This window comes from Octopus bimaculoides, chromosome 8, assembly GCF_001194135.2.
Source record: "Octopus bimaculoides isolate UCB-OBI-ISO-001 chromosome 8, ASM119413v2, whole genome shotgun sequence".
Classification (NCBI taxonomy): domain Eukaryota; kingdom Metazoa; phylum Mollusca; class Cephalopoda; order Octopoda; family Octopodidae; genus Octopus; species Octopus bimaculoides.
In genome coordinates this window covers 66992367-66997236 of record NC_068988.1, presented here as the reverse complement: position 1 = coordinate 66997236, position 4870 = coordinate 66992367, and the positions used below count along the sequence as shown (strand labels likewise).

The 4870-nt window shown below is 32.0% G+C and overlaps 1 protein-coding gene across 1 annotated transcript in view; it reads left to right on the top strand.

The window, feature by feature from the left end:
* The window catches only part of LOC106867808 (atrial natriuretic peptide receptor 1), a 900438-nt gene that overhangs the window by 627334 nt on the left and 268234 nt on the right, over positions 1 to 4870 (top strand). The gene's annotated exons all lie outside the window — the stretch shown is intronic.

The following is a 4870-nucleotide window of genomic DNA, read 5'->3' as shown; positions in this document are numbered from 1 at the left end:
TATATATATATATATATATATATATCCCTCTCTCTCTCTCTCTCCCTTCACACACATACATCATTCTGTCTTTTTATTTGTCTATGATATCAAAACATACCAGACAATCAAGATCCGAGTCACGGTGGACGTATATTACGGCAGAAGTAATATACGCCTACCCAATAGTACACATCAAAGACACGATTATATAGAACAAGATTTTTGCAGTTCCATAAGATCGTGTCTTTAATGTGTAATATACGGTAGGCGTATATTACTTCTGCCATAATATACGTCCACCATATTTGTATTAGTGACATGAATCTTGCTTGTCTGGCATTTTATATCATAAATAGACAAACGGACAGAATGATAGTTGTTTGTTTATGTGTGTGTGTGTGTATGTGTCTGTGTATATGTGTGTATCTGTGTGTGTTGTGTGTGTGTATAAAAAACTGTTTTATTGAAATAGAACAAAAACAAACATAAATATATATATATACATATGTATAGAGAGGGGAAGAAAGCGAGAGAAAGAGAGAGACATGCATATATACCTACCTACATACATGCATGCTTGTATACATACATATATAGATAGATAGATACATACATACATACATACATGCATGCATGCATACATACATACATATACACATGCATACATACATACATATACACATGCATACATACGTTCATACATATATACATGCATAAATTCAATTACAGATGTATTATATAATACTCACGGACATATATAAGCTTTTGCAACCGTGCAAGTACCATATGTGTGTATGTATATATATATATACACTACGCGTATATATATATATATTTATATACGCGTAGTGTGTCTGTGTATATGTTGTTTAACTCGGGTACGTGTATGTGTACCTGTATACCTGTGAATGTATGTATGAGTTTATTTCTAAATTTTTGCCAATGAAATAAGATTCAATTTCTAAACTAGTCCCAAGGCTCGTTCGTTGAAATTTCAACATTAACAGAGTAGCTGTGCATGTATGTATATATACCTTCAAATATATGAACTCCGTATTTATGCAGATGTTTATATTTTGCTTCATGGAATTTTAGTCATACAAATAGTTGTATATGTAGATGTGTGCATACGCATCTATATGCAAAGCATTTGGAAAAGTTTACATATTTTTGAGTGTTGCATTCAACTTATATCTGTAATCTTCTAATTAGAGTTCTTCTTTCTGGTTGTGAGAGCACTCATTTTTCAAGATCGTTGCTGAAGCAGATTGTTAGATATCCTAGTACCACAGTAATCACCGGTATAAATCTGAAATTCTAATTTGAATGGAGAAACAGTAAATTCTTAAATAGTTCAGTATATGTGTTTTCCTTTTTTGCTTATCTTTAGCGTTATGTTGACATCCGCTGGGCAACTGATTTCCTCTGTTGTTCATAGTTTACTCTTGAGTGCCAATTCACTGTGTCTCGTCTATTATATTTGAACTTTACTGAAGTTTTCACATAAACATTGCATTAGTATTTTTTTCATATAATGAGTGATTATGGTTTCTACCATATCATATTTTTTAAACTCAAGATTATACTCACATGGCATCACATTGTACAACGTCTAGGTCACATCAGGATGTCTCATTGATAGATAATAACGCGATAAAATCTTTGTACAACTGTTTATGTTGTGGGTGGTATCTTTGGTGAGAACTCTAAAGTCTGCACCAGTTATGACATTTCAATGCTTTTCAGTCATTTCTATACATTTTGTGCGTCAGAAATCCAGGAACTATTACATGTTCCTGGGGAGAAAACGCATACCCTTCAACGAAAAAGACTTAGTGTTTTGGTTTTTGGTTCACGATAGACTGCTGATTATCAATATTGCTGTCACTCTGAGTATGTGTCTATGCATGTTTTTTCTACCGACATGCCGTCATCCATTCATCTACGGTATGCTGCTAAAGAGCCGCGGAAATTCTTTGTGTATGTATTTGAGGCTAACAGACAGAATATTTCTCGAGAAGCTTCTTCCAAAGTTGCAATATCTTCTCTTATCATCTTCTCTTCGTTCCAGTTTTTTTCTTTTTTTTCCCCGAAAGAGCTTATAACTTCTTCTAAAGGAGCTTCTTATGACATTTATTGTGTGTCTTCTCATGCAGTAAGGTCGGAGCCGGTGAACATGTCGCTGCACGTGTATGTTTCACCTGATAACTGCTGGAATTATCATTAAGATTGCGTTTGTTAGCTAATATAATGAAAATTTATAGAAAAACAAAAGACGAAGACAGGTGTACGAACAACAAGCAACTGTATTAGTTTGGATAAAGTCACATTCATAAACTTTCTTCCTATGTTCAACATATGTTGCTTGACGTAATTATTTTGTTGTAAATAATTCAAATTTGGACGAAAATCGTCAGTCTTAGAATGTTTTTAATCTGTTCATGTACCCATGAAATGATTATTGAGTTCATGACTCTAAGAAAAAGGTGTTTTATACTTAAGATTTCTTCAAAACGTACAGTGACAAAGTGTCTTTTTTACCTTCTGTTCTTGAATTGCATGCATGCATGTATGTATAGATGTGTGTATTTATAGATGCATGTATGTATGTATAGATGTGTGTATTTATAGATGTATGTATGTATAGATGTGTGTATTTATAGATACATGTATGTATGTATCTGTACATATTTATGCATTCAATTTCTGTGAATATTTAGAGTCGTTTCAAAGGAGCGGGTAAAATACGTCATGGTATTTGTTCCCGATCTGAACGCTCTGAATTTAAATCTCACTGAAATCATCCCTGCCTTTCCGCCCCGTCCCATCTTATCAGATCGTGACTAGAGGGACAATTAGCGAAGGCAAAAACATTCTGTCAAATTATATTCGATTGCATATATCAACTGTATTAGTCTGTTGTGTCTTTATATTTCTATACAGTTATATAATTTGATTCCTGAGTTTTAAATTAAAGAAGTATAATATCAATTATATTAAATCGTCACAGTGTCAATGACACTTGTTCTTTTAGGTTTTCTGTTGATTTGTTTTGTGTTTTAATACTGTCATATTTGCTTTGTAATAACGAATTAAACGGGATTTCTATCTTCCCAGAATCGAAAACGATCTGGTTATTAAATTTCTCTTCCATTTATCTAATTATATTTCAAGAGAAACCTCAAATATTCCACATAGTTTTGCTAAGATATCATTGATGTATCTAAACACATCTTCATTGAATATCCTGTTTCTCATAAACGTTGTTAACACACTCACGTCTTAAATATCTAATTGTCTCTTTGTCTATTTCATATTTCGTGTTAATGACAGACACGGAAAGATATTGGATATTTCTGAAGCCAACACTTATTAATTACTCATTAATTTAGATTATAATCCATTATAAATAAAGAGGTTATGATTTCTATCTTTGTTCATTACTGTTAATTAAATTTGATGAATTTATAATTGTTGTTTGTTAAGTTGTTATTACTTTTGTTGCAAACGTTTTCTTTGCATCCATTGTCGTTGTTCTCGTTCTTGCTTTTGTTGTTTACACCCAAGATATTTCTCATCAATTCATGGTGTAACTCCTGCTACTATGATTAGTGACGTTCCAGATATGAACATCATGTATTTCTCAAAACTATCCCGACTACATTTTGTGATGGCGGGGGTAGGTTGTGATTCGAAAGAGTTTTACCTCTTATTTCTAGTAACTGAAACGACTTCATAAAAAACTCCCATGTTGCTGAGATTACTGTTGTTTTTGTTTTTGTTGTTGTTGTTGTCAGTGGTGGAGGGGTGGAGGTATTAATGCTGATACTGGTTCAGACGCTGGTGCAGGTGCGGACAAATTGGGCTACTGCTGCTGTTGTTGGTTGGGGTGCGGTTGCGGTGGCGGTGGCGATGGTGGTGCTGCTACTTCTGCTGGGAGTGGCAGTAGTGTTAGCAATCGTTTCAGTGGTGGTGATGCTTGGAGATTTTAAAACTATAATGATTTTATATGTCATCAAACTAGATAAAAATATGCGTGCATGTGTTCATGTGCGTATACGTCTATGTATGTCTGCGTGTATGTTGATTGTCAGTAAGCCAACTACGTATGTGTAAGTATGTATTGATTGTCAACAAGCCAAAAAAACACACATAAATACATATTGATTGTCAATAAGCCAACTACTTATGATGATATTACATGACATTTCAACATTATTTTCGACATTTTACATATATGCTCCATTTAGAAGCACTCAATCCTAATAGCGGGTAAATAATTAGATCAATAATGTACATTTTACTATGTCAAAATAAAAATAATCAAAATATTATTGGAATCTAAATGCAACCTCATAACTTAAGTATTATAGACACAAACGAATATGTTTATATATATATATATATATATATATGTGTGTGTGTGTGTGTATATGTGTGTATGTGTGTGTGTGTGTGTGTGTGTATGTGTGTGTGTGTGTGTATAACTAAATACATAAAATATGTGTGCGTATGTATGTATTTATGTTTGCATGTATAAGTATGAATACATATACGTAAATACATATATATCTATGTGGGCATATATATGTGTGTATATATATCTATGTATATATGTGTATATATATATATATATATATATATGTATATCTATGTATATATATATATGTGTGTGTGTGTGTGTATGTATATATGTATTTATGTATATATATTTATATACATGTATATATATGTGTATGTGTATATATATATATATATGCATACGTACATATATATGTGCATATATATGTGTATATATATGTCTATATATACATGTATATGTATATGTGTGTATATATATATATATATGTGTGTATGTGTATATATATGTATATATATATATATATAT